Genomic DNA, 24,365 nt, shown 5'->3' with positions numbered 1-24,365 from the left:
TCAAAATCGATCATTTTCTGATTTATTGAATAGTCTTTGTCTTTGGTGTTATTTATGTTCAGAGAACACCCAGAAAACGTTACTGTCCCAGCCATTTCTTATTCGAGGCACGATTAGCTATGGCACTGCAGATTAAGCGGCCCTCTAGACTGAATGTAACATGGCCTTCACCACATAGCGCACATTTCGTTTTGGCCAAACATAGTGCATCTTTTTTCGATAAATGCATACCGCTGCAGCGAGAACAGCGGGGAGGGCTGGTGCGATTGGCCTTCACCTGATCAGGTGATTGACACTTATAACAGCAACAAGGAGGACAGAGGCAATCAAATGCTCGAAACATTTCATATTCTACCTTATGTCCGAGACGAAGTGCATTTGTAAGTCCAACAGCATCGTAGAAGAATATCTTAACAGTCAAGGACTGCCCGATGCGCTTAGCGTCTACAACTCCTTCACGCCCCACGAACAAGCTGACGTCATAAGCTAGCGGGATGCCTTTAACTATTCCAACGGGTTTCCGCTCTTGAAGTTTTGCTTCGCACTTCGGACAATTAGGTACCGCATCAAAAAAGTTCTTTGCAGCAACTGGGTCCATCTGCACTGAAATTTTAGTGTCTGACAACTTTATAGAAGAATCGGCTTGATGTCCAGTAATTTATTTAATGGAATCGTAACGTCTCAACGGATTGTCAAGCTCGGGAAAAATTTTAGAGATTACTACAGTAGTATTGGATGTGTTTATATTCGTCTTAAACGAGGCACTATGCAAGGAGGGAAAATTCAAACCATAAGATGTCACTTTTTCGTTTATCTGTTTAAGGGCTCGGTCTAGGGAGCTAATCTTGCTGACTAACCTGGAGTAAGGTACTGCAGGGATAACGGAGACCTCAGTAGGTGAGAGAAAATGACAAAATTGGCAGCAGGGTATTATCAGATTCACAATGACGCGAAAAGTCCGGAATATCTCAAATTTCTTTGCGAAACTAGGTCACCCTGCCACTTTGGAACAGATTTATTCGGATCTGCTATTCCCCAAAACTCCGCTTTGGCGTCTTTAATGACTTTATCATCAAAAAATTCCAGTGCATGATTAATTATCGTCACATCATCGATTCCTTCGCGAAAATTTGATTGGAGAAAATTCAGAACAGGCGAATATGCATATTCCACTAACATCTTGCTCACGTTACAGCAATAATAACTGCAATGCCAATTCAAGGTCAAAAAGAGTCGATAGATATAGTTAGGTCAATATCCAAACAATTAAACCTTATGCGCAATGGGAAAGTCTAGTCTTTCCTGGAAAAAAACTTCCCCGCCCGAGTGCTGAATGATATTTTTCAGGTGGTTTCGATGCGAGAGAAGTAAGTGAAGTGTTGGAAGCTGTCTACCTTGTCCCCGCAATTTAAGGGGCAAGCCCAGTGGGTACGACAGCTCTTACTAACAACCCTCCCCCCTCTTCTGCTTACTTTTCTTTCCCCACATCAATCTAAGCGTAATTGCCTACGAATATCGCATGTCCAGTTTGATCTTAATTGTGAACTTTTATAATTTTGAAGGTCACTGAATTAATTCAGTTCTTGTTAGTGAAGTAATAAGTCTAAAAACAGATGCTTACACTCTAAAGACTGAAAATGAAAATTTACTGTACCAAGGGAATTTGATATAGAAAGCAAAACGATCATCTGATTATGTACATAAATCCAAACTGGAAGTCCACAGGGGAAAATCACAGCTTTAGCAGGGTTATATCCAAAAAAAATTTGGTGTTAACACCACGAAGTCTGAATCAATACTGATTCAGACTTATACTGATCAAAGACTGAATCAATACTGATCTTTGTCTTCTTCTTCTCGTTTGGGTTTGTATCGAGACGCTTTTGAACAATCTCATCACTAGAATCAACTTCCAGTTCCTGCACATTTATATCATCCTCATTTTATACTTTTAAATAATGACAGGAGACTTTTTTTTGTTATATGTATATTTGATGGGATTTTAAGACATGGAAATCACTGTTAACACCTACCAAAACCCAACTGATAAATCGACTGATCAAATTACTTGTTACGATGTTGTGACGCTGAATATCAGTTCAACAATGTCTCGGAAACAATACATTGAATGTATTTCTAAAATGATAATATTTTTAATGGCTTGTTGACTCAGTCACGTAACGTGTCGTTCTTTTACCTTAGGACATTATGCGTCTCACGCTTGATTCCTACATCAAACACAAATTTCACAAAATCAATGGGAAGTTGCTTATAAGCTAAAAACATGTCGTTGGAAAAGAAAACTTAGAATAAAATCAATGTCCTCTGTTCTCTTATAATGAAACAATGCTTATGATAAGGACCAGAAGCCCCGTCGGAATGTTGGTATGGGTTTATTTCTCTAACCCTATTTTCGAGCACGTGGTTCAAGATTGCTGCATCACAGCCTCATAATTCTTACTCTAATTCAGAAGCCTACCATATTGAAGTGGCTCCTGGTCTGGGCAGACCAGGGACGAGCAAACGCCTATCTAGCCCTCAATACTCATTATTTGCTAAACTAAGTTAAAGGACAAACCACTAATTTCATGTTATAGTTTTGATTTATAATATCGACAGTATATAATGAAGATAATAGTAAAATAAACTGATATGGAACTGATATAGAGCTTTCCGCCCTGATCCAGTCCCGGTCACCAAACAACTGTCTTCACTGAGATTCAATTCAAAACTAACTCAATCTTTCGAGGTCTTCATGCAATTTCACATTGAAATAAATCTTTGGAGGTTCTCATTTTATTTCAAAGCTGACAATTCTTCTCCTTTGGGATTTCATGACCTGAACCTACATCATTACATACCTCCCCTGCCCCCCTATCGAAGGCTCGCCCACGAGCCTCCAAAGTAAGAACCATGGTCTATAGCCATTTTTTTTTTGAAAAGGAAAAAAATGATGATTTCCCAGCCATAGACAGCATTTGCAAAAATTTGGTCCAGCAATTGACTAACTACCCACTTATCCAGCCCATAAAATTTAAGGCAAGGGAATCCTAATTCCCAAAATAACAAAACAAAGTGAACCTAAGGTGACCAAGGAGGGGTTACTAATTTTTGGACTATCTAAAAGCCTTATACTTCTCCTAGGATCAAAAACAGGGCCACACAAAAAAAATAATTGAAACTTTACATTAATTAGTATTTAAAATTAAAAAAAATTGTTCTTGGGGTGGATGCCATGGACTTGTCAAGAGATAATGCATACGTCCCGACTGGGTGGGGTCACGTCTTTTAAAAACAACTTGCTCATTTATAAATAGATCCAAACCAAGGAACAAACCACGCAGAACTGCGAGGAACCAACAACAAGGGATAAGATAAAGGGGAAAATACTTTACTTATAGGGCCAAAAAGGAAAAATAACATCCCACAGAAGAAAACTGTCGACCACCAAAATCATAGAAAAAAGTACTACCACGGTCAATCAAGGTGGAAGCCCAAAATCTAACGATGGACAGATCAAAGCGAAAAAACATCATAATAACTGTACATGGTACGAGCATAACGGGTGCACATATAAATACACAACAGATATAACAATAACACAAAACTATTAACACTATTGGCTTAATGACTGAACCTATGTATTGGCATGGCGGGGGGCTGATGGCTGACGGAGAGGAATATCAATTGGAGAATCAAATTTTTTTTTGCTTTACTAAAGAAGTTCTATCTACCAACTAGGGTTGTATCTTTCTGATGGACGCCGATTTCTTTGGGAATGACGGACGGGTACGGATGGCTCAGCAAGACTTTCACTGGTAACTGACGAGGGGGATAGCAATGTATCTACTGGAAGATCGTGATACACTGTTAATATTGCGAGACATCGCCGGGGAGGGGAGGATCTGCTGCGCTGGTCAAAGGTTGGAAAGAGAGCTGACAAAATGATCCACCAAGACAGCCATAACGGTATCGACTGGTACTGAATTGAGGTGTTGGAGGGGTTGGGTTGTCGAACAGAGTGGCTGGTAGCTGTAGATTTAAAGGGGTAGAAGTAGGCGGTGTTGTTTAGTTCAAACCGCAGTTGGTTGGTTGGACAGTACTGTGAACGAGCGATGCTGGTAGTTGCATATGTTATGGGCCAATTGATGATGGTGACGTCTACATGTCTGTTAACATGCCCAATTCAAGCCCTATGGTTGTTTCGGTGGGACTTGGGGTTCAAGGGGACACAGTGGTGATTGTCAAGCCCGTAGGGACAGATGGGCTTGCAGATGAAGTAACCATCTCATTTGATGCCTGCTCATTTGAGGCCTCCATTTACAGCTCCTGTGATAGTAATGTATTTTCTGCCGCTAGTATTGGCTCCTCCGCTCTGGTGGCTTGGTCTGACGTAAGAACAGACTGTAGAGCATCCTCCCAAAAAAGAAAGTTATGTGAATTTTCTTTTGAGGGATAAAGAATGGTCTGAACACTGCTACGGACCGGTTTTGTTTTACCCGGGGCTGGGGAGTTGGTGCACATTGACAAGACTGGCCATGCAATAACCCACTACTAGGAAGCTCAGTCTGCCAATTTTTGACTGGATCAATCACGCAATACGATCAATCATGAAGGAGCTTTGGGATAGAGCTCTTGAGTTTTACTACAGGTGTAGACTCGACCGGTTGAGGTTGAGGAGATCTCTTCCGGTGCCTGGTAGATTGTATCAGGTTCAAAATCCAAGGGGACTTCAAGTTTGACCAAGCCAAGCGGTTATAATGTACCACCTCAGTTTTTGTCTTCGACAGTTGAATTTCATAATTGAAACCTTCGTTTAACTGCCGGATAATACAATAAGGCCCTTCAAAACGAACCATTGCAAGTTTAACACCCACCCAAGCTGTGGTACCTTCAAAAAGACAATATCAGCCGGGTTCAATCCTTTAAACCTAGTTGTCTTCACGTTCACATAACTCTTTTGGTAATCTTTTGACGCGGAGATTCTACTGGAATTTCTTTACGGGTTTCGATCATTTTTGTCAACATTTGAGATTCATAATTTTCCAAAGTCTTATAAAATAATCTACTTTCAGCAATATTTGTCAGGGAGGGGGGTGGGTCTCTCAAGGACATGGCAAAATAGGGAGTTTTGCGGCTGGTTTCATTGTATGAGGTATTTAGCCAATAGATTGCAAATGGAAGTTGTTCATCCCAGTCATCACGACCCGAGGATACATAAAATGACATAAATCTTTAAGGGTTCTATGCATCCTTTCTACTTTTCCATTACACTGGGAGTGGTAAGAGGTTGTTGTGAGACGGGTGACACCCAATATTTGCTAACTTCCTTCACCAATTTGGACGTAAAATTTGTTCCCTTGTTCGTCAGCAAGGAAATAGGTACTCCATGGACAAGGAAAACCTTTTCTACCAAGGCGCTAGTAACTGTTTCGGCCTTCAGATCTGGAAGATCTACTCCAAACAAGAACTTTGTAAAATGACAACATACCGTAAGAATGACTGAGTTCCCATTTCTACTTCTAGGAAGCGGACAAACAACGTCTGCTGACAAAAACTCCGTTGGGCTACCAGGAATAGGGACTTTACCCAGGGGTACCACTAGGGTCCTTTTGGGGGCCTTACGTTTTAAACATTCAAGACAGGTTGAAAGATACTGCTTCACTCGACTATACATCTTTGGGATCCAGACAGTGGATTTAGTTTTGTGGAGCATCTTTGATATTCCAAAACGTCCGCTCGACCTGTGAAAAATATCCAAAACCTTACTTACGAAACTCACGGGTACTACAGGCACAGCAGAAATCTCATCACGATATGAAACTGACGGTGATGAGAGGAAACAAACAAGTCCATTTTCTAAGCAAAAGGATTCTATACTTCTTTCAAAAATACAATATTCTCGAGGGAGTGGCACATCTTCACTTAACCTCAAATACATATACTTACATAAAGTGTCTGTTTTCTGTTCTTTTAACAGATCCGCCAAATTTAATACGGGTGAAATATCCAAAATATGAACTAAATTCCCCATACTGGATAACCCTTTACCTTCCGGGACTTGTTCAACCAGTCTAGAAAGTGCATCCACAAACATCTCCTTTCCTGGCTTATATTCGACCGAATACGTAAATTCCTGAAGGTCAAGGCAGATTCTTGCTAGCTTTCCCGCGGTAACATCCATAAATGGCAATGCTTTCAAGGGTTGATGGTTGGTATCTTGGTATCAAACCACAAACGGTTTTGGTTGCAAGCAATGCCTGAATTTTCGGACGTACTCCCCAATACTAATACTTCTCTTTTCGTAGTAGAATACCGCTGTTCTACAGGACTTAGTATATGGAATATGCAATGCAATTGGGCTAGTATATGCAATCGAGTGCTCCAAACCATCTTGGACCTGAGAGAGACAAGCAGCAATCGCAAAACCAGACGAATCAGTCGTCAATATGAATTTTTCGTTATCAAAGTCGAGGTATGCCAAAAGAGAATCAGATATAAGTTGAGACCGGAATTCCTCAAGGCTTCAATTTGGGGTGTCTCAAATACAAATGACCTTTCCTTTTCTCGTCAAATCATACAATGGCTTTGATATTTTAGCAAAATCTGGAATAAATTTTCTAAAACAGCTCAATAGGGCTACACTAGACCTCAACTCCAAAATATTCCGCGGATAACGTAGCTCGTGAACTGCTTGATATCAGGGTCGGGACGCAATCTATGTGAGGACACAATATGACCTAAAAAGCTAAGTGAAGAAACACAAAATTCAGTCTTCTTTGGCTTGTGCTTAAGAATGTTTTCTCGGAACCTCATGAAAAGTTGACGAAATATCTTAAACTGGGAATCATAGTCGACGGTTGCAGTCCTACAATCATCTAGGAGAACAAAAACATGCTTTCCTAAGATATCTCGAAGGGGAGATTCAATCATCTTTTCGCATGATGCTGGCACGTTTGATAACCCAAATCCTATTCTAATGTACTCATATAATCCAAATGGGGTCGTGATTGCGGTCTTTTCGCGATATTCTGGCTCCACTTCGATTTGCAGGAAACCTTGAACCAAGTCCATCTTTAAGAAAACTTTGAAACCCTTCAGCTTACCAAGAATGTCTGCAATCCTTGGTAAGGTAAAACTGTCGAATTTTGTAGCCGAGTTCAGATTTCTGTAATCATTTACTAGCCTGAATGTACCGTGTTCCTTTTTAACTAGAGATACTGGGGATGACCAAGGGCTTGAGGACTCCCGTAGAACGCCTTGTCGTAACAGTACCTCAATGCTTTCCCTCAGTTCTGGAACCATATAAGGAGGGACCCGGTAGATGAACTGGCGCATGGGGGGATGATTACCGGTGTTGATTCGGTGTGTAATACCTCGGTAGGGACCTAAGTCGTCGTCGCTATGTGCAAAGATAATGCAGAATATCAAGAGAAGATCCTCTAAAGTAAAACGGATGAGAAGCTCCAGATAGTCCATTTTGAAAAAGGCCAAAAACGTATCCCTCGATATATCACTCCAACCTATCCGTACGGAACCTATCTGTTGGAAGGGGTCCGCAGAACAAACCAACTGGTTTAGCAGATCATGGACAAACCCTGGATCTGTATCCAATTCACATGACAATAGATGCAATCGTGATTTCCTAGCAAGAACCAGAACATCCGAGCAGTTAGCCAGCCAAAGCCTAGCCTTTCCATCTCTAACCTCAACTATTTGGGACGGAACCCCGACTTTCACGTTCGTGAACGCTAGACCGTGCTCGATTAATAGCCTTTGGCCCGTTTTTGTTCTCAGTACCTCTGACTGAACGCTCTACTGACCGAAAATTATCCAGCTTAATCTTGTGGCAAAATGTCGGCTCCAATACACGACCAGCTTCAACATCCATGTCTATGAGCATGTGAACAGGTACTCTTCAACCAAAATTCATTTTTAGTTGGATCAAAAAGCAAACCAGCCTCCTTAATGTAGGGACGTCCAATCAAAAGTGGATAACACAAATTTTGGCACCAACAAAAACGCGTCAGTAAAACTACTGCCAAAAATGGAAAGTTTCAGTACCACTTCTCCTTAGATACTTAGGGGGCCCGATACCGTGCGAGGTCCTGTGATTTGCACCTTCCTAGATATAACATACTCTGAAGGCAGACTAACAAAGGTGGCTCTACTGATAAGATTACACTCTGCTCCTGTATCGTAGAAAATTGACACCTCCACTCCACAAAAATTTACACTTACAAAAGACAGCGATGGCCTGTGAGCATTTGAAAAAACCAAGCACTGACTTATTTCCCCAGTTACTGGCAATGCCCTGAGTTCTGAAGACTCGGAGGCGGGTTTGACAGGCTCCTGGTCACACGTCCCGCCTCCATCTGACGGTGGCCCGACTCTTTTACTTGATCAGTAGGGGTAGGCGGGAATCCTTTCAATCTCTTTGGACAAAAACACAACACATGAACCGGCTGCCGACAATGATAACAGGTAACTTCCGAGACTGGGCGACGCTCACGTTGCACTAGGGGCCTAACCCCACTCCAATAACCTCCACGGGACGTTGCCTGATTACGATTTAAAGACCATGGAACCTGGACGCTATTTACTTGATGGCCTGGCAGTGACTCTAAGTGGATCTCCCGTCGAACCTGACGTGTCCTAACCTCCCTCAGAAGCTCGACACAACCCCTAATCGTTACTAGATTAGCCTTATCGAGTTTGTCAAAATACGAAAGTGGAAGTCCTCGCAGAAAGTCTTTGACGTAGACACTGACGACCTGTGATCTTGACCGATCTGGGCCTGTGAAACCATAACGAAGGTAAACAGACTTTTGAACCAGCTGTGCATACTCCTCTGGTTTCATGTGATCCGGGACGTAGACAATTCGTTCTGTTGCGAGGCTCAAATCAGCCTCTCTGCCGGCAAAGCGTGAAGCTAGTGTTGTTTCAAAAGCATCTCATGATTCCTTTTCTGGGTGCGACAATTGCCTAACCCATATGTTCAAGGGTGATCACAACCTACTCTCCAAGATAAACAATTGCTCAGGGAAAGATCTAATTTCGGGAAATATCAACCTAGACCTAGCCTGATCGTACCATGCCAAGGGGTCTTACTCAACATTGAATTTTGAGACATCCCTTGAAACCTCAAGCTAAAGTCTAACTCGGTTCAAGCTAACTTCTTGATGAATAACCATGGATACACTTGATTCGGGCACAACCGTTGATCTCGGGGGTGGGGAAAAGTCGAGAATATCATGCGATTTGGACGTAAGATAGCCAAATTCGAAAGTGGGTTCAAATTGTCCAGCCTTCTTTGTGATCTGAAAACCCTTTTTCTCGGCGACTCGACTGCGAAAATAGAGTCGTTTCCACAAAACCAATAAGGCTTCTACCACCAGTCACCCAACAACTTTGCTCAAGTAACCTTGCGGGACCACTCCCAGATTTCCTATCCTTGCCAACTGAATCAATTCCTTTGAAAAGAGCATTAACTAATGGGACAGCTACGCCTAAGTCTTCTTATTGCATCACAAATCCATCCAAAAACGGATTTGTTTGACAAAAAGATTTCTTGACATCATTTAAAATATTCAGCTATAACTTACACAAAAGAAGGAAACATAACAACAACAAAACAACAAACTAACTAACCAATCAAGGTGAACATATGTCAACCTCACTTATTCAACAAAAGGCCTATCCCTAGTCCTAAAACCAGGAAACTGCGGTATATGTCAACCTTCAAAAACAACTGATGATCATACCCTTTGACCATTTCCTTTACAAAGGCAACACTCAAATATGATATAAAATCCTAATAATATAACCCTTAAATCACCAGAGAGAAATCAAACCATTTTAAATCTAATCAAAATTAAATTATTCCTAAAAAACATATATCTATAAAATTTAATGATTTAATAATGTTAGGTTACAGTTTTTTTTCACAAGTTCTTTAACATTAAGAGAGTCCATCTGCACGCTATTTGCCTATTTTTTTCGAAATCGCTAATTTTCTTCGATAAAATGACAAATTTTTCAAATAACTCATTATTAAATCCAACCCTGGCAGACCGGTCTAAAGAGCACATATGTAACATTACTAAGTGTAATTTATCAAATAATGGAACTTGATTTTTTTTTAATTATAATTTAAACTACAAAAAATTCTGGACTGGTATCAAAAATTCCTTTAAAAAAGCTGACCAAAGCTATTCAACCTTCGCAACCACTAAGCCTATACCAAAAAAAGGAAAAGAATGGAGGCATATATCTCGGATAAACGAAATCAATAGAATTTGGAGAAATTCAACTTTAAAGACTTATCTGATCTCCATTACCAATGTAAAAAAATTATAACCATCAACAATCTCCAAGGCTTCCACCTAACTTTCAAGGAATAACAGGGTGGCCTTATATACAACACCACTGATTACTGGAACACTTACCAGCTGCATTAAACAACAGTAAAGGCTTCTGAATGGCTAGAACGGAGTATATATATATATATATATATATATATATATATATATATATATATATATATATATATATATATGTATAATTGTATATATAAAATTGCATTAAAGTGAGAAGTATTCCATATTTATATAATATATAATATTATATATATATATATATATATATATAATATATATATAATATATATATATATATATATATATATATATATATATATATATATATATATATATATATATATATATATATATATATATATATATATAATATATATATATATATATATAATATATATATAATATTATATATAATATATAATATTTTTATTAAATATAATTCCATATTTAATGGCTCCTTTCCTCAGCAATCAATAATTACACAGAAAAGGTTCTTCAAAAAATAACTTCAAGGTCAAAGGCTTATGCAGATTCTTAATCTGCAGATATGCAGATCTTAACATGCAGATTCTGACCTGTATTTTTTCTGATTTAAAGCACTAAAACGATGTGATAGTCCTGAAGTCAAAAGTTTCCCATTCTCGGGTGAATTAATGATGAAAGTGCTTATCCTACCGTAGTTTTCTGCTTGTGCCGAGAGGGCCTTTTCAGCTGTCAATTTACACAAAACAAAGTTGAGAGACAAACCCAGCTTGACTACTTTTAATGCAGATCTGGGTGCTAAACGAGACGTTACCAAGGACTGAAAACCCTCATGAGGATGGTGACACACCCCAAATGGCGAAATGCTGGAAGAGGGTATATATAATCTGCAACTGCGAGTGCCGCCATGGCGTCTGACTAATGTAATATTCTTAGTCATTTTTATGTAAAGTTTTTGTAGTAATAGCGTAGTTGTAACCTAAGAAAACTCATAGCTTCTAAACCCTGTTCCAGTTTTAAAAATAAGAGGCCGTTATCTATAATAACATGTTTTTCGGCCTATAATAACATGTTACTGTAGGCTAGTAATATATTACTCTTAACAATTTGTTCAAGTAGTGTTAGACATCTTTTATGTTACCTGGCTCTTCGTTATTGTTCATAAATATTAAACAAAGTCAATATAAATATTTATTCAAGTCCGAAATCAATAGGAACAACAAAAGAAACACAAAACCAATTATAAAAAAAATTGCTACTTGCTATATCACAAGCTTCATTTTAAAGATGATATTAAAAGTTTTGTTTCATATACATACACAAGAATTATTTTGAGGACAATTTGACCGAGCCTTAAAAAAAAAAAAAAAAAAAAAAAAAAAAAAAAAAAAAAATTAGAGATTACTTAAAAACCAATAAGCTAGAAAAAGTATGTGAATATTTAGTTATTTACTCATGTTCTAAAGTACAAAGAATTTTTTAAAGTACATTTTAGTATGAACTTGTTCAGGTTCAAGACAAAAAGAAAGAAAAGTGAAACCTCATAGAAATAAACCTGAAACTCGTTTAGCCCTAAATTACCATTGAGATTAGATATTTGATGGTAGCAAAATGACTCAAGGTCATATCTAGAAAAGACAACTTGATGTTAGTAAACTCACAGTATCAAAACAATGCTGCTAGCAATACCCCCTTTACAACCAATTGACAGTTTAATAGATCTAAAATTTTACACATAAAAGTAGAATATAACATAAGAGTAGCTAACACCATGGCAAATTTCTGTAGAGAAAAAAAAATTCACAAGCAAAACCAATTTAATACCCACTACAAGTTTAAATTTTTAGAAAAAATATGCTATGAGCTAAAGCTTGTAGTTTAAATTCTACGCAATTTACAGCTGCTTGGTTCCAGGGAATATTTGAAAAACATATCGTATTTGAATAAACAGAGAAAATATATTTAGGAAATTGGTAGGTCATCTTCTTTTGCTTATAATAAATTAATAAAATAAAAGCAAAATTATTAAATTTAATAATTTTGCTTTTATAAAATTATTAAATTTATTAGAACTTTCCCATTAGGTGAGCCTTTCTAAAAACTCAATTTTGGTTAATGCTAATAAAATAAACTTATAAGCTTGTAGTTTAAATATGAATATTTGAAAAACATATCGTGCTTAAATAAACAGAGAAAATACATTTAGGAAATTGGTTAGTGTCTTTTTTTGCTTTTATTAAATTAATTGGTACTTTCACATTAGGTGGGCCTGTCGAAAAAGTCAAGTTTGATAATGTCGATCAATGGTTGCAGCTGCCGCTGCAACCATGAAAGGCCTCTCGTATCCAATAATCGGGATCTGCTCAACCATTATACCAATCAACCGTATCTGTCTCCTATTAAACGCAGCTAATTACTTCGTTAAATATCTCGATGGACAGAGTTTTCCAACTAGAAAAATTTTCCATCCTTAAAACCAGGATAATTAATCAATTAATTTTGTAACCTATCAAAAATATAAAGCAATGACGATGGAGTATAACAAGAAGAAAGAAAATGAAAAAAGAAAAGAAGCACATACAAGAACAGGAGCAAATAAGTGCAAAATAAAACTCGAATAAACCAAACATTTCGGAAAAGTAAACCGCTCCAAGAGTAGTTAAACTCTTTAAATGAATCATACAAATAAATACAATATAAAAATGATAATAACCCAGCAAGAAAAATTAGCAAACTAGCATTAAAACAAAAAATCTTTTCAAGGGTGGTTGGATAGATAATCTGTAAGCTTGGAAAAAAGCTTATCTGCAGCACCAAGAGGATCCGGCAAGCTGTATCTCTCCTGCAGTCTACCAGAGAAAAGTGTGTACGACAGCACTGGGCAAAATAATTCCAATTTGAGGTTGATAAAATAATATGTCATGACCATGTTAGATAGTGATGATGGTACCTGAACTGGAAGATCAAGATAAAAACAAAAATAAAACTAGAGAGGCTCTAGTTGCCAGGGATCATGCTATCAAAAAGAAGGATTCAGGGAACAAAGAGATGGCAGAGAAGCTATTCAAACGAGCTTTAGAATTAAGACCCGAAAATCCAGACATTTTGACTGCTTACGGTGAATTTTTAGATCAAAGAGAGAATTATATAGATGCATATTTTAACTACAAAAAAGCCTTGTATTTTGCTCCTGACCATTCTCAAGCCTTGGAAAACCACAAAAGAACCGTACCTGTTGTAGAAGAGCTTGATGAAGCTTTGCTACAGAATATTCAAAAAATGAAAGAAAGTCTGTTTACCAACGTTGAAAAAAAGAAAGATAAAATAATTGAACGTCACGATATTATTACTTTATCTCGGCTAGATATTGAAATCTATCATGAGTATATTTGTCAAAAAAATGGAGCTGAGGGTAGTAAGATAGTGTTGCCAGAGGTAAATTTCACATTTATCCCTGAAAAACTTCAAACTTGTCGGAGTCTAATTGATCATCATGAGGACCCTGGGATTCATGAAGCTCAGAATTATATCGAAAGTGCTCTGCTTCGTACAGATCAACATATATCTGAAAATGATATACTACAAATACATAAGCATGTAATGGCAGATCAAGGTGAACATTATCGTCAGACACAAGTTTTTATTTATTTCTATACACCTCCACCTCCAACTAAGATAACGCTGCTCATGGATGACTTTATTAGGTGGATCAACTCGATCGATGCTACAAGCTTACATCCTATAAAATACGCCGCATTAGCTCACTATAAGCTGACCCATATTCATCCGTTTCGTGACGGTAATGGACGAACTTCTAGACTTCTTATGAATTGGATATTGATGCGTGCTAATTATCCTCTAATAATTGTAAGAAAAGAAGATCCGCAATATTTTGAAACTTTGAAAGCTGCTCAGCTGGGTGATGAACGCCCTTTTATTAGATTTATTGCTCAATCCATTGAGCAGACAATAGATTTTTATCAATGGGTGATTAATAATTCATTTGTGTTTTGTTGAAAAAATCCCTATTGTTCCACCTGTTGTTTGTGTTTATCGGTTCATTTAGCTGTTCAAAATCGTTTGTTTTCTTGCGTAATTTTACATGTGTCTTAGATACTAAAAACGATACGACCACTCCTGGGTGGAAAATGATTTAAACTATGGCCTTGAAATATATATAAATATGACATCACTCACATGATTTTTTTTTCAAAAATACGGCTCTAAACGAATTTTCCAAAATTCGCTACCTATCGAGCTCGCTTTTTTCAGGCCAGAAAATCCCAGGGTGAAAATACTAAAAAAACGAAAAATATGGAGCTGTGGAACTGTTTAAAAAAAATATATACATAACTTAGTACATATACAGTCGTTCATTTAAATACAGTAGAATATAGATACCTATAGACAAGTTTTATCAAATGCAGCGCAATAGAGCTTCCGAAGTAAAGAAAGATGTTGGTACAATTTATTATTTATTTATTTTTCGTTTGAAAGAACGTTTTGGAAGTGTATTTGGTATTGGTTTATAATATAAAACACAATCTAAAAATGAAGTTTGGTGAATGCTAATGAAATAAAAAAAAATTATGATTAAAATGTAATATTTTAGAAACAAATTTGGGCAATATATTTGAACCTTAGGGGGGTGGGGGTAAAGCACAGCATATATTAAATACGTAACCGAAACAAACCTATTTTAACCTAACCAAACCTATTTAAGGTAATGAAAAAAAAAATGATGAAAATATAATACTTTATTAGCAAAATTGTGAAAACTGCAACTTAGAAATATGTTCCCAGAAAGAAGAAATGTCCTCAAGAATCGCATTACATTGAAATTGGCATTCTACCTTTACTGCCGCCCGCCATATGTACTCTACCAAAGATGAATGTAAATGATAGCGGGATGTACCTCGGTGCTGTTTGTTCCTCTTCTTTGCGGAACCCCACACTCTCTCTTCTTTTTGGGTGAAGGCGCCGGTTTCTGGGTTGACAAAATTGTTTTTGTGGTTCGCTTTCAAATGAGTGAAACCTGCTTTTTCCAGCTCAGTTGTGTTGTAGCCCTTCCAACAATCTGAAATGATTCCTGAACATCCATGGTGAGACACTATATTCTATCACTAGTCAAAGCAAACTAACCGGTTTCCTCAAGAATCGCGTTAATAATGAACTAAAATGAACTAGGTCAAGAATCGCGTTATAAATGAACTTTTCTTATAAAAGGGCGTTCATCACCCAGCTGAGCAGCTTTCAAAGTTTCAAAATATTGCGGATCTTCTTTTCTTACAATTATTAGAGGATAATTAGCACGCATCAATATCCAATTCATAAGAAGTCTAGAAGTTCGTCCATTACCGTCACGAAACGGATGAATATGGGTCAGCTTATAGTGAGCTAATGCGGCGTATTTTATAGGATGTAAGCTTGTAGCATCGATCGAGTTGATCCACCTAATAAAGTCATCCATGAGCAGCGTTATCTTAGTTGGAGGTGGAGGTGTATAGAAATAAATAAAAACTTGTGTCTGACGATAATGTTCACCTTGATCTGCCATTACATGCTTATGTATTTGTAGTATATCATTTTCAGATATATGTTGATCTGTACGAAGCAGAGCACTTTCGATATAATTCAGAGCTTCATGAATCCCAGGGTCCTCATGATGATCAATTGGACTCCGACAAGTTTGAAGTTTTTCAGGGATAAATGTGAAATTTACCTCTGGCAACACTATCTTACTACCCTCAGCTCCATTTTTTTGACAAATATACTCATGATAGATTTCAATATCCAGCCGAGATAAAGTAATAATATCGTGACGTTCAATTATTTTATCTTTCTTTTTTTCAACGTTGGTAAACAGACTTTCTTTCATTTTTTGAATATTCTGTAGCAAAGCTTCATCAAGCTCTTCTACAACAGGTACGGTTCTTTTGTGGTTTTCCAAGGCTTGAGAATGGTCAGGAGCAAAATACAAGGCTTTTTTGTAGTTAAAATATGCATCTATATAATTCTCTCTTTGCTCTAAAAATTCACCGTAAGCAGTCAAAATGTCTGGATTTTTGGGTCTTAATTCTAAAGCTCGTTTGAATAGCTTCTCTGCCATCTCTTTGTTCCCTGAATCCTTCTTTTTGATAGCATGATCCCTGGCAACTAGAGCCTCTCTAGTTTTATTTTTGTTTTTATCTTGATCTTCCAGTTCAGGTACCATCATCACTATCTAACATGGTCATGACATATTATTTTATCAACCTCAAATTGGAATTATTTTGCCCAGTGCTGTCGTACACACTTTTCTCTGATCCGGTTTACCTGTAAGAAAGATTACCGTACTGTCATTTATAAATATAACAAGTCAGAAGAAAATTGTGTCTAGAATTCCATAATCCTTTGTGGTAATGTCAGTTACCTATAGGTAACCGGTCAGAGGAGAAAGGTGTCTAGAATTAGGAGTTTGTATACCTAAATCTAAAAGCCAATTGTGATATAATGCATCAAAAGGCTCTAGTTTATTGTAAGCCTCTTGCTGCACAAACAGTGCGATCAGTCAGCAATAGTATGCGGGAAATCATAGTAAAATTGTAAATCTATGCATTTACTGATAAAAGATGAGAAGCTCTTTGGCAGCTTCTTAGACAGCAGAAAAGCAGGTTAACCTGTTTTTGTCACCGTCCTTCACTTGCTTCGCTCTTTATGTTTGACGGCTTAGGTATTTGACCCTTATATTCTTGTAATAAGGAAACAAGTTCTGATTATTTTTTCATTATATATTTCTCGTATCTTACAGCCCACGTTTCCCCGTGTTCCGAAATTTTTTTACATAAATTTCCCCTTCTCTAGTTTGGTTGTTTTGTTTTTTTTTCCAGTAGGAAGGGAATTATAAAGACACAGAAAATACTATATATACTATATATATATATATATATATATATATATATATATATATATATATATATATATATATATATATATATATATATATATATATATATATATATATATATATATATATATATATATATATATATATTTCATATATATATATCATATATATATTATATATATATATATATATATATATATATATATATATATATATATATATATATATATATATATATATATATATATATATATGAAATATATATATATGTATATATATATATATATATATATATATATATATATATATATATATATATATATATATATATATATATATATATATATATATATATATATATATATATATATATGTATATATATATATATATATACATATATATATACATATATATATATATTTCTATATATATATATATATATATATATATATATATATATATATATATATATATATATATATATATATATATATATATATATATATATATATATATATATATATATATATATATATATATATATATATATATATATATATATATGATTATTAGATGATATTGTTGACCATTTTAAAAAGGTATGGGCCCCTACAGTGTCACTAGGGAACCTGACGTTATCTCTGTTGCTTTTTGCTGATGACGCGGTGTTGATAGGCAAGTCACCAGAGGAGCTCCTAATCTTATTGGGTATATTAGAAGAATATTTAGATAGAAAGAAACTAGTGTGGAATATTAAAAAGACTGATATTGTGGTTTTTAGAGGAACTCGCGCGAATAATGATGATCAAAAAGTAGAATTTTATTATAAAGGCGAAAAAATAACAGAGAGTGAAAATTTTGAATGTTTGGGAGTAATACTTTCAGCGAAAGGAGGATGGAAAGAGCATGTAAAACATATAATTAAGAAAGGAAAAGCAGTTTCAGCTGCCATTTTACGTAATTCAAGGCTTTCAAGTATAAAAGATTTAAAAATGCACAAATATGTTTTTAATTCTAAAATTTTACCTACTATACATTACGGAGATGAACTTTGGGGGCATGACCCGGCACTACAATTGGAGTCAATTCAGCTGCAACACTTTAAGAGATTAATTGGTCTTCAAGTAACGACCCACAATCAGGCTATAAAAGGTGACCTAGGTATATTTTCGCTGAGAATGAGGAAATGAGCACAGAGGATACTGCACTTTATTATTTTTCTTAGTCTGTAAAACGATTTGATAGAACATTCAAATTATGTTGAGATAATACGGTCGAAAATTAAAATATCATGGCCGAGTAAAATAAAAAATGTTTTAGATGGATTAGTATTATCAGATATTTGGAATGAGGGGCTAGGACCCTCAGATCAATGTGAGTCGTTTTTGTGTATTTATGTTGAAAGAATAAAATACCACGAAGTCCAAAATTTGAACCAGGCAGTTAAAAAATCTGAAACATTTAAGTTTTATTACCATGTAAAAGAGATATTTGGATTCGAATATTATTTTAAACTAGGATTACCGGGGGAGACTTTGAGGACTTGGTTTCGGATCCGAGCGAATTGCCTGCCACTAAAAAATATAAAAAGAGTATTTGAAAGAAATAGGGTGGCCCCAGATGCAAATGCGGATTACTCTTGCCCCAGATGTAACCTAGGTATTGAGGATGTCGCCCATATTCTCACCGAGTGCCAGCAACTTTCTCTATTAAGGGAAAATTATTTTGTGGGTGTTAACTGGGTGTTCCCGGGTACCATGAACACGACTGTAAAAAGATCAATCAGGCAGTTATGTAATTATGTAAATGAAGCGCTGACATCAAGGAGTGAAACTTGATATTTATGTTATTTTTCTCCTGGAGTGTGATTAAGAATACTATCCTGTATGGCCTGTTTTTTTGTGGTCATAATAAAATTATTATTATTATTATTATTATTATTATATATATATATATATATATATATATATATATATATATATATATATATATATATATATATATATATATATATATATATATATATATATATATATATATATATATATATATATATATATATATATATATATATATATATATATATATATATATATATATATATATATATATATATATATATATATATATATATATATATATATATATATATATATATATATATATATATATATATATATACATATATATATATATATATATATATATATATATATATATATATGTGAAATAAATATATATATATATATATATATATATATATATATATATATATATATATATATATATATATATATATATTCTTTTGATAAATGTTTGTCTCTAAATTTGGTTCTGACGTAATTTAAAAATTAACTTACGTAACGAACTTCTATATTCGTATATTTTTCTTCTGGCAAAAAATACAAAGTTGCAGATTTTTGCAGATATGAGCTTGAAACCTATGTTATAGGGTTTTCTGATACGCTGAATCTGACGGTGTGATTTTCATTAAAATTCTTTCACCCTTAGGGGATGTTTCCCCGCTCTTTAAAAAATCAGGTAAATTTTCTCGGGCTCGTAGCCTTTGATGAGTAATACTAAACTTAATAAAATTCATATATTTAGAATCAGCATTATGAGCCCATTCTTTGATACATTTATTGACATCAAAGTTCCGTTGTTAAAAGTTTCGATTACTATTGAGCCGTTTCACTTGTTTTTTTCTATTGTTTTTTTTTTTATTACGCATATGTTATTACGTATATGATGGGGTTATTCCCTTAGTCAAAACCACGCTCTTTACTTTAAAGGTTTAAAAAAAAATTTTTATTTACAAACCCCTGAATCACAAAGGCCGTTTAATTAGAATAGATAGCTCTTTTTAAAGCACTAAAAAACAAAACTGTAGCGTAAAGAGCGAGGTATTGACTTGGGGGAGAACCGCCTCATATACGTAATAATTTCTGTTCATTTTAAGTTCTAATGTTGCTTCTTACTTTCAGTTGAAAAAACTTCTTTTTTTTTATTTAATTTCTGATCGTTTTTTAAATAATGCTTGGAAATCCGGCGCCCCCTTCATAGAAATGTCCCTTACTCCAAAGAAAGATCCTCCATGGAAAGATTCTCCCGAGTAACCCCCTCCTCCAGCCCCCCCCCCACCAGAAAAAAAATCTTCCTGAAAATGTCGGTATACTTCCCAATAACCAATAAAATATGTAAGCAATGGGCAAAGTTCATAACTTGCAGCCCTTTCCCTGGGAACTGTGGGGGATTAAGTCATCGTAAAAGACATATTTATTAAATTTTAGACTATGCTGAACAAAATGGGTATCTCAAAATTTTAATTGGGTGACTTTGAGAAAAAATGAGCGTGGGAGGGGGCCTAGTTGCCCTCCATTTTTTTGGTCACTTAAAAAGGGCACTATAACTTTTAATTTCAGTTCCAATGAGCCCTCCTACGATATTCTAGGACCACTGGGTCAATACGATTACCCCTGGGAAAAAAAAACAAAACAAATAAACACGCACCCGTAGGCTAATCTTTCTTCTGGCGAAAAATGCAAAATTCCACATTTTTATAGATAGGAGCTTGAAATCTCTACAGTAGGGTTCTCTAATACGCTTAATATGATGGTGGGAATTTCATTAAGGTTCTATAACTTTTAGGGGGTCTTTCCCCCTTTTTACGAAAATCAGCTAAATTTTCTAAGGCGCTTAAATTTTGAGTGGTAGGATTAAACTTTATGAAAGTTATACATTTGAAATCAAAATTAAAATTTGATTCTTTTGATGCATATATTGGTATCAAAATGCCGTGTTTTAAAGTTTTGGTTACCATTGAGCCAGGTCACTCCTTACTTACAGTTCGTTACCACGAACTGTTTGATACACAAATAGTAGGCTATGATCTATCATTAGGTGAACACTGAATGACGGTAAAACATAAAACAAAATTGCTAAAACAAAAATCTAAATGTAAATGTTTATAATATATGTGATGAAATGTAATGAATATATGTAATGTAAAATATATGTAATGTATAAGTAAATGAAAAAATATAAATGTTTTTACTTTTATAACTTCAATAAATCAAACAATATTAATATTTTGATAGCTAAATATCAGTATATGTATATTAAACTGACAATGCACGTTCATTTGTATTTTTTTCAGTAAAGTGCAAATTATGTTCTGGCCTTGGGAAGGCATAGGGGTTTTGAACCCAACTTATGTTAATTTTTGCTCGTTTTGAGTTTGACTCGGCTATTTATTGTAATTTCTGTTCGTTTTGGGTTTCATTTATTTATCGCTGCTGAATTGTGGTAATTTCACGCTTGGTAGATTATTTGATTTTATATTTGGTCATTTTTGTTTAATGAAGTTCTTTACTTTTCTTTGAAAAACTTATTTTGTGGAAAAAGCTTTTTTTAATTAATTTCGCTTAAATGAAGTACAAGAAAAAAAATTTCAGCTTTACAACATTGCTCAATCTCTATTTATGAGGTTTCAGATATATGCAAATATATTTCCTAAATTTAGAAAAAAAAATTGATATGGCTTAAAATTCTACTCAAATAACTGGAATTTCATTTTCAAATCTAAAACCAGAGAAAAAAAACAACTGAAAACTGGAAATTAAGGTATAATGGCGTTCGGGCAAGTAGGCAAATTTCTAAGACTTAGAAATCAAAAGAGGGTTTACCTTTTCAGAGTGTATTTTTGGCCATAGATTCATTACTGAGAGTTACATTTCCTTAACCTAACCCCTTTCCACTATAGCCAAAAGTAGCTTGTCTAGAATTTTACCAAAGTATGTTTCTAAATTCTGGACGTTTTGAGTTTGAAAATATTTATTTCTGATGGTTTTGAGTTTAAGGGGGTCCTTTACTTTAGTTTTAAGAATTTCAGTTTTTTTTTAATATGTTAAAAAACTAAAACATGAAAAACACTTTGATATCGCACAGGTATAATTTAATCCACCCGCTTTATCTGATAAACGCACTGACGTAAATTACTAATCAAATCTATGCAACCACATGAGATTCACCCGAAAATCTGTGTTTTTTTGGGCAGCATACAGGAACTCTTTGGACCAACCATTATTGGTCGAGCAAATTTCTAAGATAGAATTAGTACTGTATTAGTGAGTTTAACGGGGCCTATAGGCCTACTCTTTTCTTCTATAGTGACTTAAGATTATGAAGAAGGACTTAAGATCATGAAGGTCAAATCCCTGATATCTTTGACGAGACTGATAGTGAGCAGTCTGAAATGGAGGACCTATCTAATAGTGAGGAGGAGGAAGCATACGTGCCTACTGACGGTGAAGAAACTCCAGAAGAAGAAGACACCCAAGATTTTGATATCTTAGATGTTAAGACACGCCAGCCCGCTGCAAAGACGAGGAAAAAACGGAAAAGGAACTTCCGTTACGATACGATGCCCTTTCCTACCAACAATGGCAAGTGCAGCCCTCCTACAACAACCTTAGCCTTTGATGACGACGAAGACCTTAACCCGATTGTTTACTTTGGCAAGTATTTTCCTGAAGAATTTTATAAGAGGTGTGCCAACTACACAAACTTGTACTCCATACAGAAAAATGGAGTGAGCATTGGTACCACTCGAGAAGAGATCAAGAGACTCGTTTGCATGCATGTTGCAATAGGTGTCTTCAAGTTCCCGAGATATAGGATGTTTTGGTCCCCAGCCACTAGGATACCCCTGAATGCTAACGTCACGAATGTAAATAGATTCCTGCGTCTATGGACCTCACTCCCTGTTGTTTAAAACTTGAATTATTGGAAGCCGCACGACCGTTTATGGAAAGTTCGACCAACAATCGATACGGTCTTGACACGAGTGCGTCAACTACCACAAACAGAAAACCTGTCAGTGGACGAGCAAATTGTACCATACACAGGCAATCTTGAAATAAAACAATATATAAGAGGTAAACCTTGTCCATGGGGCATCAAGGTCTCTCTCTCTTATGTACTTCGGGTGGTACCGTGCTAAATTTTGAAGTTTGCCAAGGATAGAATACACAAATCTTGGAAGACATTAGAAAATATGGCGTGGATGAACTTGCAAGGGACACCATTCAGACAACATACCCCTCCCCCTAAGGTACAAAAATCTACGAAATATATGTCAAAGAACGAAACTGTATTTAAATAACAATCTACCAGGCACGTAGGCAAAAAAGGTGAAAAAAGTGTTTTTTCGAAATCTAGGGTAAAGCATCTAGACGACTCAATTTTGTCATTTTTAAATCTTCTATCACCAAAAATACTATTAAAATACATTCGTCGATGAAACTACCAACAGAAAATTAATTTTTAAAAGTCGGGGGAAATTTATCGACTACCTGGCCATATTTACCGACTATTTTGCGTGGAATTGCTATTAAATTACTTCATTATTTTGTTTTTTTTTATGAAAAAGACTGATATTTTCTAAATAATTTAATTCATATATTTCTATCAACCCATTATTTCTATCATTTAAAGAAAATCCGTAGCCTTTAGAAGTTTTACAGGTTCAAGTAGCTCCACTCTTATTTTTGAAATTTCAGTATGTTTTTATATGGAATTGATTCCTAATTATAATTATTACACATTTTAGCATTTATTTAATGACGATTATCTATTCAAAAAAGAATACCTTTCAATTGAGAAGTATTTAAACTCAAAATAAAACCTTTTCAATTTTTTCACTTAATTCTAATATCTGTCTTCTTTCCAAACAGTGACTAATTCGCATTTGAAATGATGCATGGATAAACTCTATTTAACGCTGTGGAGAAATGGAGGAGTAAAAAAGCCAAATATGGTTTTACAGCATTACGTCACCTGAGGCAATTTACGGCAAGGTGAAACTAATGTCATTTATATTCCGTACCAGGAATATCTTAAGAAGAGACAAAATTAAGTTTGTTGAGGTAGTCTTATGAACCAACTTTTGATGAGAAATAAGTACGAAAAAGAGTACAAGCTTACAAAATCAGGAAACTTTGTGCTTGGCCTCGGGCCGTATCAAGGCATTGCGGGAGTGGGGGGATAGGATTAAATCAAATTGCAATAACATCTGGAAAATTCATTAAATAAGAATCTTGAGAGGGAGATCAACGCC

The 24,365-nt window shown here is 35.3% G+C and overlaps 1 protein-coding gene and 2 pseudogenes across 2 annotated transcripts in view; 1 reads left to right on the top strand and 2 right to left on the bottom strand.

The window, feature by feature from the left end:
- LOC148939302 (uncharacterized) overlaps nt 1–24,365 on the bottom strand; it is a 161,886-nt gene that overhangs the window by 52,206 nt on the left and 85,315 nt on the right. The window lies entirely within an intron of this gene.
- Nucleotides 13,194–14,690, top strand: LOC148939304 (protein adenylyltransferase Fic pseudogene; annotated as a pseudogene).
- On the bottom strand, nt 15,323–16,583 carry LOC148939303 (protein adenylyltransferase Fic pseudogene; annotated as a pseudogene).

The sequence above is a fragment of the Artemia sp. Qi Xiang Cuo genome, chromosome 21 (assembly GCF_049724085.1).
Source record: "Artemia sp. Qi Xiang Cuo chromosome 21, ASM4972408v1, whole genome shotgun sequence".
NCBI lineage: Eukaryota > Metazoa > Arthropoda > Branchiopoda > Anostraca > Artemiidae > Artemia > Artemia sp. Qi Xiang Cuo.
Note: the sequence above shows the minus strand (reverse complement) of the source record. Positions and strands in the feature narration are given on the sequence as shown.